Source organism: Gymnodraco acuticeps, unplaced genomic scaffold, assembly GCF_902827175.1.
Source record: "Gymnodraco acuticeps unplaced genomic scaffold, fGymAcu1.1, whole genome shotgun sequence".
In the NCBI taxonomy this organism is placed as follows: Eukaryota; Metazoa; Chordata; class Actinopteri; order Perciformes; family Bathydraconidae; genus Gymnodraco; species Gymnodraco acuticeps.
In genome coordinates, this window is record NW_022991956.1 from 523,222 (window position 1) to 534,525 (window position 11,304).

Genomic DNA, 11,304 nt, shown 5'->3' on the forward strand with positions numbered 1-11,304 from the left:
CTTATTGAACACATATCCTTTAACTACACACATTACTTTGTGTGAAAAATAAACCTTTTAATTCTTGAAAAACATGCCTTGCTCTCAAACAATACGGACTGATTTGATATTTTTATTAAAAGCAAGGACGTTCTTTTGTATTGAACTCGGAGGAGGAGACTGCAGTGGTACAGTATAAAGTGAACAGGCAAACCTGCTTTGAGTCGAGGTCACTTGAAAACCTCCTTAATTGGCATGAAATTCAGTGGTTATAGAATTGAATAGTAACCATAGCAACAAAAGTGGTCAGGTGCCACGGGAAATTGGGTGGACATAAAAGTAGGATAATTATGAACCATTGTACTATTTTATATAATTGACTGCAGCGTTATATGCTCTGCTCTTCTGACATTATGCACTGTATGTTTATTCATTGCTAAAGTAGCAGGTAGAGAAAATACATTATATCTGATTCTATTTTATAAAAACTGCACGTGACAAACACACAAGTCATTACTTTACAAGGACGTTACAGTCAAGAGTGCCTGCACAGAAGTACAGAGAGGAGTCTAATATTCCTCTTAAGGGTCACCTATTATGCAAAATCCACTTCTTCATGTCTCTTCTACATCAACATGTGTCCCCTCTTCTTCATGTCTCTTCTACATCAACATGTGTCCCCTCTTCTTCATGTCTCTTCTACATCAACATGTGTCCCCTCTTCTTCATGTCTCTTCATCAACATGTGTCCCCTCTTCTTCATGTCTCTTCTACATCAACATGTGTCCCCTCTTCTTCATGTCTCTTCTATATCAACATGTGTCCCCTCTTCTTCATGTCTCTTCTACATCAACATGTGTCCCCTCTGTGGAAAGAGACTCTGAAAGTTTCAGGAACAAAGATTCTCTCTCTTTTTGATCCATTTCTATAAAAACCTGTCTGAAAATGAGCTGCTCAGATTTTGGCCACTTTATGATGTCATAACGATGTTTTGTCTTGTGTAACCATTAGCCAATCACCAACCAAGGTAACCCCCCCCCCCCACCTTATCACCTGAATCTCCTCCTAGAGCACCATTGTGTTCTTTGTAACCAAACATCTCTCAGAGGGGCGTGGGGAGGGGCTCCTTACTTTCATCTAAAGTAACAGACAGAGAATCAGCACTTTGGAAACAGGGCTGAAACAGAGGGGATTATGGGTAATGCTGCAATGATCTGTTTGGTGTTTCAGCCAATCAGAGACAGGTTCTGGATATATCTGAGAGCTGTAATATATTGATGAAAAACAGTATAAATAGGGGACCTTTAAAGGGATAGGAGGATTATCCTTAGCTGAAAAAAGGTGAAATTGAAAAGAGAAACTGTGCTGCGCTGCCCTCGCTATCACCCGTGCTAACGTACATCTAACTGACATGTGGACTCTAACAGAGTGGAAATGAGCCGGAGATGAGGTTTCGACCCACTGACTCACATCTCATCTGGTTCTGTCTTATACATAACCATGTTGAGCTGCATGACCTGATCTGTGTGCATGTGCTCATCTGTGTCAGGCTGCTGCTGCGTTGCACACTAAAGAACGAAGCTAGCTCTGCTCATTTTGCATGACATGTTTTACAGAGTGAGTATTGAGTGGAAATTCATTTTGTCAATTTTATTTTAATGTGATATGTCGAGTCTCGCGATGATTGACTAAATGATTCTCATAACCAAATAAAAAGCAGGCAGTTATCTTGAGTAATGTAGAAGGACTGGGCTCATGCACCTCCACTTTTATACTTAACTATAGGGATATATGAACCCCTATTGGTATTCAATTTCAGGTCAGCCAATATTAATACAAATCAATTTAAACAGACATGGTACAAGAAAACTAAAATATTAAGAAAGTATTTAATAACACACTCTAAATTCATCATAAATACACCTCTTAACCATTACTTTAACAGTTAATACATTCAATGGGAACCTTAACAGAAGAGGCCATGAAGGATGCCATTTTGTGCGCTCAGGAGTTTAACAGCTATAAACTTAAGATGTACAGTATATACTCAAAAAACACAGTCAACTTTATTGTCAATCTTTCAGTTTTTGTGTACAGACAGAGAGATCGAAATATTGTTTCCCACAATCCCGAAGATACAAAAATACAAATATAAATAACAAGATATACATATATGTATATATCAGTGGCGAAACGTGTCTGTACATAAGTCTGTAGACACACACAAAACCACTCAAATGCAGTGCATGGACCGAGAAGGACAAACAAATCAACGTAACACTGTAATAGTACAGATCAACAACACAGATACCATTCTCATTTATTAATTTTATTTATATGATTAAATCAATTTTTTGTTTGTTTTATCTGAGTGTTCCAGGGTATTCTCTGAATACCTTGAAGGCCCTGACGGTTCGCCACTGGTATATACATATATGTATATATACATATACACACACACATACACACACACACGCACACGCACACGCACACGCACACGCACACGCACACACACACACACACACACCATGTATACATCACTTCAGGGGACATTACATTGACTTACATGCATTTCCTGGAGACTTATCCTAACCTTAACCATAACCAACACATGCCTAACCCTAACCCTTACCCTTAACCTTTACCCTAACCAAGTCTTCACCCTAAAATGAATGATTCCCCTTATGGGGACCTCCAATTTGTCCCCATAAGGGAAGCCAGTCCCCACACGTGACTATGTAAACAGATTTAGGTCCCCACAAGTATAGTAATGCTAGACTACACACACACACACACACCCACACACACACACACACACACACACACACACACACACACACACACACACACACACACACACACACACACACACCTGTAAACCCACTTATAAACTCGTACAGTGGGGACTCGAGAGTTACTCTGACTTGAGAATTGGTTACTTCTCTACAATACTGAAGGAAACAATGACTGACAGTCTTTGATATCCAAATAGAAACTATACATAAGCTTTCTTCAAACATGTCTGTGCTCACGTTCAAGTAACAGTAAGGAGATGGAAGGAACGTGGTCTCATTCTGATATGATAAAAACCCTCTGACCCTCTGCAGATACACATAATACTCCTGCAGTTCTGCAGTTTCAGAACACGCTCCAGGAATCACACATCCCATCTGGTGTGGGGATGCCTTGGGTTCCCCGAGGAGGGGCTCAGGCACTGAAGGAACGCTGGTGCACATATGGGCTACCTCGCTCAGCTCGACCCTGATAAGCAGAGGGAGATTTTATGGATTAATGCACGGAAGGCTTTCAAAATGTAATCTGGTTTGTTTTGAACACCATTTGAATGTGCTGCTGTTTGATTCAGACATCTTAGCCAACTGAATAGCATCCTTTCCATCTCATTTTATACTTCTAAAAATGTCTACTGAGCCTACTATGGGTAAAGTCCTTTGCCAGACACATATGATGAACCAATATCATACAATGTTTCTCATGGCATTTTAAAAAGAGAAATACTTTTTATATTTGATCTCGGACTAAATCCCATTCCACCCACACTTCAAAAAGTGAAATATTTATCTTTTCCACAACACTGAACAATAGTTGACATGTGCTGCTAAATTATGTATTTATTCAACTCGTGCAGACCCATTTGAATGTGTTTTAGACCAGCCGGATCAAACTGCTGCCATTAAAATGTATGAGAGGGAAAGATGGAGCTCGGGGAAGATGAGGAATGAATGGATGGAGAGGCAGGAGACAGAGAGGTATACAAAGAGAGGGGGGGGGGATATTATGGAGCATCTCCCGATGGACAGTCTCAATATAACTGCAATATAACAATCTTCAAAATGAAAAGTCTCTCTCAGTAAATACTGAACTGTGATATTGGTTGTGTGTGTGTGTGTTTGGTTGGTTGTGTGTGTGTCTGCTTGTCTTTGCACAGGTATGCCTGAAAGTACTTTGTTGAGTGTGTGTATGTGTGTTAGTTTGTGAAAGAAATACAAAAAAATGCCTATTATTTTTCTGTAAACGATCAGTAGGATAAGCAGCAATATAAAACCAAACAATGTTTAGCAAATTCTGTTAAAATGAAATCTAATATAACATGTACTATTCAACAGGTGGCACGCTAAACACTCAACTCTAAAAACCCACATCACTGTATTTATTTGTGTGTAAAAATGTTTCTCAAATCAGTAATCGAACAAATCACCAGGTTATAAAGGAGAAGATGTTTATGCATCAGACACAGAGCAACGTTAGCATTCATGTAAAGTCATTTTTCAGATTCCTGATAAATGTTAATAAGATGTTTTTAGCTCTGATTTCGTCTCAACCAACTCTAAATGTCAACATCTCAATCTGCAGCAGCTCAGTGTTCAACTACATTCACGGTTACTTTGTGTGTCTGCCATTTGGTGCTTGGCAAGTATTATATTTCTGAAATAAGATGCTTTCTGCGGCAAATAAAGTGGTGGATGAGCTCTGTGAGAGGGAAATGAAACAGCCCTTGAACACAACACACATCAATGTATTCTGTTGTTGATAGAAAGCATTGATTGGTGCAGCTTTGGATATACAGTATAGTATATATTTAGCTTAGACCCTAAACATATCCTTCATTCGATACATGGTTCCTGAATGCGGAGGCCTGGGAGGCGTGTGGCGCAGTGGATAGAGCCTTGGTGTTGGCATCAGGGGGTCACAGGTTCAAACCCCACTGCTGTCAGCATGTCGTTGTGTCGCTGAGACACTTCACCCCAAATTGCTCCTGTGGGGATTGTTCACAGTATTGAGTATGTAAGTCGCTTTGGATAAAAGCGTCTAACAAGTAACATGTAATGTAATGAATGCATGGTGTGTGTCCATAGCTACACAGAAGAAAAAAAGAACAATAAGGAGAAAAAAGTTAGATAGATGGTAACTTAACTTCCTGGTTACCTAGCAACTATGTATATAGCACAGCCAGAAAAACCAGATTGCTTGGCTGGGATTTCCTGTTTTTAATGAGTGCCCAGTTATACTTGGAAAAACCGAAAGGTGGGAGTGTGTCTGAACAAACGCTGCAGCGAGGAGACGGATCTCAGAATCTTAAAAATAGTCTTTACGCACCCTCTATGGAGTGAAACAACAAACAAAGCAGATTGCGCAAGACGTTCAGTGGGACGTTGTTTTGATCATGTTTGCAACCAAAAATACTGCATGCACTAAGTGTTGGTAAAAGTGGTATCTATACTTTCTCGTTATCTATTGCCCCTCATCAGCAGCCCTCTAATCTATTTTTGACTGCATCATTAGTTTGAACAAGTTTTAATATATTGATAAGAATAATCTGCTCTTTTATCCCCATTGTGTTTGATAGCAGCTGATGCTAACAACTTTAATATCATGTCATCTAACTCAAACCTTATCTTCTGGCTCATTAAATCCCTTTGTAACCTGAAAGTGGAGGTAACAAATTCAAAGACGGATATATTTACGAGCAAAGAAGTCAAGCAACTAAAAGGAAATGTACTATTCCATTAAATAAGGATTATATTTTGTACAAGGCATCAGTTAAACAACACAGAGTTCCTTATTTCCTGGAAGCTTGTCGACAAATCCGATGTCCATCAAACATTCATGTGACACAGCTGTTTCAGCATCGTGAACAATGCAACCGCACGGCTGTACAATGTTCAATCCCAGCTAATCAAGGCCTATAGAATTGGCCCTTTAAAGTCCAAAATAGAAGCACAATGAAAAGAGACGTTGAAATAACTTTTCCGTGTCAAACCATGAAAGGACTTTGCTACAATAGGAAAGTGAATTGAGGAAAAGAGGCTTTTGAAGACAATCACATAATGAAACAACAAAAAGGCAGATAATCAGCCACACACACACACACACACACAGTCGGGGCTGCACACACACTTCAGCAAGTCTGTTGCTGATTGAGGCTGATTGACCGTGAGTAACTGCGCTGGCAGGAGGCCAACTGTTTTTGGGGAAATCATGAAGATGAGTGGCACATCGCCTGTCAGCTGTTTCTGGGACGACACACACACACGCACACAAACACACACATTGCTTCTTCCTCTACAGGAGAGAGGAGATAGGAGAGATAGCTGATAAAAGCCTGAATTGTGATGCATTTCAAAGTGAACACTTCCTCATGTTTCACCAGACGTCTCATAATTGGGCTTTCTCATTTTCTCGCGGAGAGATACATGACAGATAGCTGATGGATTTGAAAACAAAGTGCAAAATGAGCAGCCGGTTTCACATCAATGGACTAAAAATAAGACTTCCGTATTGCATTTCAAACTTTGAAATGTTGTGACAAAGGCTTGATGTGTGATTTTAATATGCTGTGTGTGCCTAATTGAAGCTCTCGGTGTGAAAGGAGATAAACCTTTAGAAAAGTCTGTTTGAAAATGGTTTATTCAATTATTCAATGTACTGTGAAATAACTGAAATGTTGACTTTAATTAAATGTTATGTCAACAGATTTCACATAACTGTATTCGGTTAGTTGAAAGCAATACTATTAAGTTGAAAACCTAATATATTAAACTTGCTATTATTGCTTTCAACTAATGTATACAATCATATGAAATTGTTAACATAATACACTTAATTATACACTGTAAAAACTCAAAATCTTCACAAGTATTTTGTCTACTTTCTAGGCAAGGCAAGGCAAGTTTATTTATATAGCACTTTTCAACACAAGGCTGAAAGTAAAGTGCTTTACAAAAAATGAAAGACATTAAGAAAATGGAATTTAAAATCAGTCATTAAAAAGAAAAGATAATAAAATAAACATTAAAAGAAAAAATACATTCTAGTCCGAATATGTCTTTACACTCGATATAAGACTTAATAACTGAAGAGGTAACAATGCAGTGAGATAGAGGGTCTTGGTTTTGGACAATGCATCTTCAAGACTCTTCAAAACATCTTATTTTGAGTTGAATCTCAAATGAATCTTAAAGTTCTTTAAGCTGCTGTGGTTTTTGTAAAAGATGGTTAATCTTGTTTTAACGAATACATCTTACTTGATTTAAAAAACAAATACTAATTCTTATCTGAAAACTCTTGAGCATTTCAGGCTTATTTTCTAACACAACATTTACTGAAGATATAGTTCAACATAAGTTCTCCCAGCTAATTAAGATCTACTTTATCTAAATAGAAATCTAAAGAAATCTAACCAGCAAATCTTCACTTGTTCTATTGGCAGATGCATTTTACTTATTACAAGCGAAAACACCTTGTTTTCATTATTCTTTTACTTGATTTTGGAGCAGCATTTTTTCCAGTGTAGTCAATGTTTCAGATTTTTCAGTGCCTGTTTTTCAGTTTTTACGGACAAATGATGTCCCTTTCTCTTCTAGTTTGGTGCTTTCATATCCCTCGAAGAAAGAGACCACCTCCTCACAACAGCTGTAGTGAGCACATCCTTTGTATATAAAACTGTCAACACATTTAAATCAGGAACTATCTGATCAAAAACAAGTAGAACACACTGTATGTTGATTTTCCATGTTGTCATGTCAATCAATCAATGTTTATTTATACAGCCCAATATCACAAATGTTACATTTGTCTCAGTGGTCTTCACAGTGTGTACAGAATATCAGTATGACAATACGACACCCTCTGTCCTTAGACCCTCACATCGTACAAGGAAACACTTCCAGAGAAAACCCACAGTTTAAAGGGAACATGGGAGAAACCTCAGGGAGAGCAACAGAGGAGGGATCCCTCTCCCAGGACGGACAGACGTGCAATAGATGCCGTGTGTAAATTGAAGAGATAATACATTTTACAACATAGGTAGACCAAATGTTTGAAAATGCATGTGTCTGTAATAAGAAGATGAATCCATGAGGATGTCAACAATCCTGTGGGAGCCATCAGTGAAGTAGTATGGTGAGAGTCAGGCAGGACCGCAGAGACAGGTTCAGCCACGACTCGAAGTCCAGGACTCAGATCCATAACTCAGGATAGAGGATCCAGGACACAGGACTCAGGATCCCGGCGTAGATATGGACACAAAAAAGAGATTTGGGGGAAGCTGGGTTAATCGGAACATGAGAGTACACAGGTACAAACAGCCAGAAAGACGGAGTAAGGTGCCCCCCCCAACAGTCCAAGCCTATAGCAGCTAAACTAACGTGTCTACATACATGCACTCCCTTAAAGGCCCTGTCACACTGTCCCGAAATTGACACCCGATGGACACACGATAAAGGAAATGTTCAAATTCGGCTGTGATCGTAGCAACATCGGGCCATTCGTGAGGGCATCTAAGCCATCGTATGACCGCCGGTGGAGTTTCTCAGGCTCCGGCAGCAACTTCGTGAGCGGCAACTTCGTAAGGCACTCGTGAGGGCATCTTGTCAAATCGTGTCATCTTCGTGTTATCATCGGTGCATTCGTCCTCACTCTGATCGGGGCGAATGCCCGATGGCACCGATGATAACAAGATGCCCTCACGATGGCCTTACGAAGGGCACAATTGACACACAAATTCAACACGAAAATGAACCTTCGCAAGGTCCTTCGGCAATTTTTTGGCATGCCAAAGATTTTGCCACCGCTCACGAAGTTGCTGCCGGAGCCTGAGAAACTCCACCAGCGATCATACGATGGCTTAGATGCCCTCACGAATGGCCCGATGTTACTACGATCACAGCCGAATTTGAACATTTCCTTTATCGTGTGTCCATCGGGTTGTTTTATTGCACAACAAAATCATGTAAATATATTATGTAAATAACCCAATTTGTGTTCTGTGAAACTAAAAAGGATATAATATATTATTTTGAAGGACAGTTGACAGGAAGTTGTTGTTGTTATGGAAACAACATTACGGAGAAAACGTAATATTTTCTACATATAAAGACGAATAAAGTAAAGAACAAAGTCTGAAGATATCAGTACAGTATCATAGTACTGTAACATAATTGTTTTTGGTACTTTCGTTGCAGTTGTATGTCCTAAATGTAATGTAAATGTTGCCTTCGTGTGTGGTTCGGGGCCATCTTCGTGCGAAATTCACAATTCCATATTCGTGTGTCCATCGGGTGTCAATTTCGGGACAGTGTGACAGGGCCTTTAGGGAGAGGGAAAAGGGTAGGAAGTAAGAAGTAGGAAACAGAGGTGGAGAGGCACTGGAACCTGAATTGGTTAGAGGTAAGGAGTAGGTCTGTGGCTACGTTCCACACTCCCCGGCCGGGCTAGGCCTTCTCTGCAACCTGTTACCCTCTATTAGAACCTCGATAGGTCAGAGAGGGGAAAGGTTTGGATAACGTTTTAAATATAAGATCTACGTTTTTAGGATTTAAGTGAAAGAGTAAGCTCTTATAACCAGTCTTATCTACATTTTGGTGGTAGCAAAAACCTAGTAGGGGTTGATAATGCTGATTTAAACGGATCAATCCCAGCAGCTTTCTGAAAATATCTTCTGGCCACTTCTGCTGTTTAAGGAGTGAATCCTGCACCATCTTTAATTGATCAGGACTTGTCTCTGTGTTAATAAAATCATCCAAAACATGTTCGGATGTAATGGATGGAAACCTTCACAATAGAACATTATTTAAATGTTTTTGTGGTTGTGATGTTTGTTTGAAAAAACGATTTAAGAACATAATTAAAAAAGCCTATATTTGTCTAAAAGCTGAAATCCACCTTTACTTTGTCCTTTTGTTTTGCTTCGTTAAACCTGTGTGGGGGAAATGAAACAAGCAAGAGGTCTTTGGTGTTCTGGCATCTGCTTACTGTGTTCCAGCTAATTCTGTTACAGGATGTATAGACGGTTCTGTTCTGCTTCCTTATCGCGAACACACACCGCTATCGTCATCGTTGTATAACACTTTGGAAGCGGCAGACAGGACATATAAGGCGAGGGAGAGAGAGTGTGTGTAGGATGTGTTGGGAGAGCACAGTGATATATCGCTGATGAATATTTCAAACGCTCCTCTGTTATGTCGAAAGGATGAAAAATTAACACTACTACTGTGAGAGGATCTTAAATAAATCATTACATGAAGACACAAGACTTATTCCCAAGGAGCTGATTTTCTTCATATTTCAGAAGAAGATTTCCTTTCTGCATACCTCTTTCACACATTATATAATCATCATCCTTTTATATTAAGTTGTCATTTTTTTCAGGTTTTGACGGATGGCAGACTAATCTACAACGATGCCCAACCCAGATCTTTAATTTTTTTTATTTTGATATACTTTATTAATCCCCGTGGGGAAATTGTTTCCCCGCATTTGACCCATCCTAGTGTTGGAGCAGTGTGCTGCCATTTTGAACGGCGCCCGGGGAGCAGTGTAGGGAACGGTGCCTTGCTCAGGGACACCTCTGTAGCACTTGGTCTTGCCGGGACTTGAACTGGTGACCTTCCAGTTGCCAAGCCAAGTCCCTATATCGACTTCGCCACCACCGCCCTACTTCAGTCCGATCCAAGTTTTTATTTTATTTTAATCGTGTCAGAGGAGATTAATAAGTGTAGCATTAATGTAGTCAGTCTAGATGGATAGTTTAAATACGTTTGACCTCCTCCTGTGAGGTTATAGCAGGTCACCAAATAATTGTGTCACCTGTCAGTCCAATGCTACGAGTCAAACGCTCAGTAAGTCCCCACTTCCTTATGTTCAATTATAAGAAACAACATTTTAATGACATCAATACATAGTGTGTGTTCTCATTATTATTAAGAACAAATGTATATCTTTGTATGTTTTCAATATGTAGTAGTAGATGACCTCACTGGCCATCATTACTGTATATGTTCATTGAATGTAAAACAACTGCAATAAATGAAGTAAAAAATGCATCTGCTTCAAAGAATTTCACATTTGTCTACTTTCACTATAGATTTATATAAATATCTATTTCTGCAATATTAACCCTGAGTTTATTTGCAACCCCCATCAGATCATACCATTGACGACCCATACAAATGGATCGGTCCATGTGACATCAGCATTGAGGAAGTGACATCACACAAGTCTTGAAGAACATGCTGCAAAAAAAGGCAAGTGTCAGTATTGTTTCTGTCAGATTAAGATTGCCGGTGTAGGTGTCACTACCCGATCCGTTCCCCTGCCCGATCGGTACTGCGCATGTGCGAGATGGTCCGCCATATTGGACAAGTCCGGACGGCAACCCAAGATGGACACTTGACACAGTGGCTTTTAGCAAAGCTCAAAAAGAAAAACCGAGAGAGATGAGTTATTGTTATAACAACGTGACTTCACTATTATTTAATAGTATATATATCCGACCTCTGCAGCTCATCCAGAATGCAGCGGCTCGTC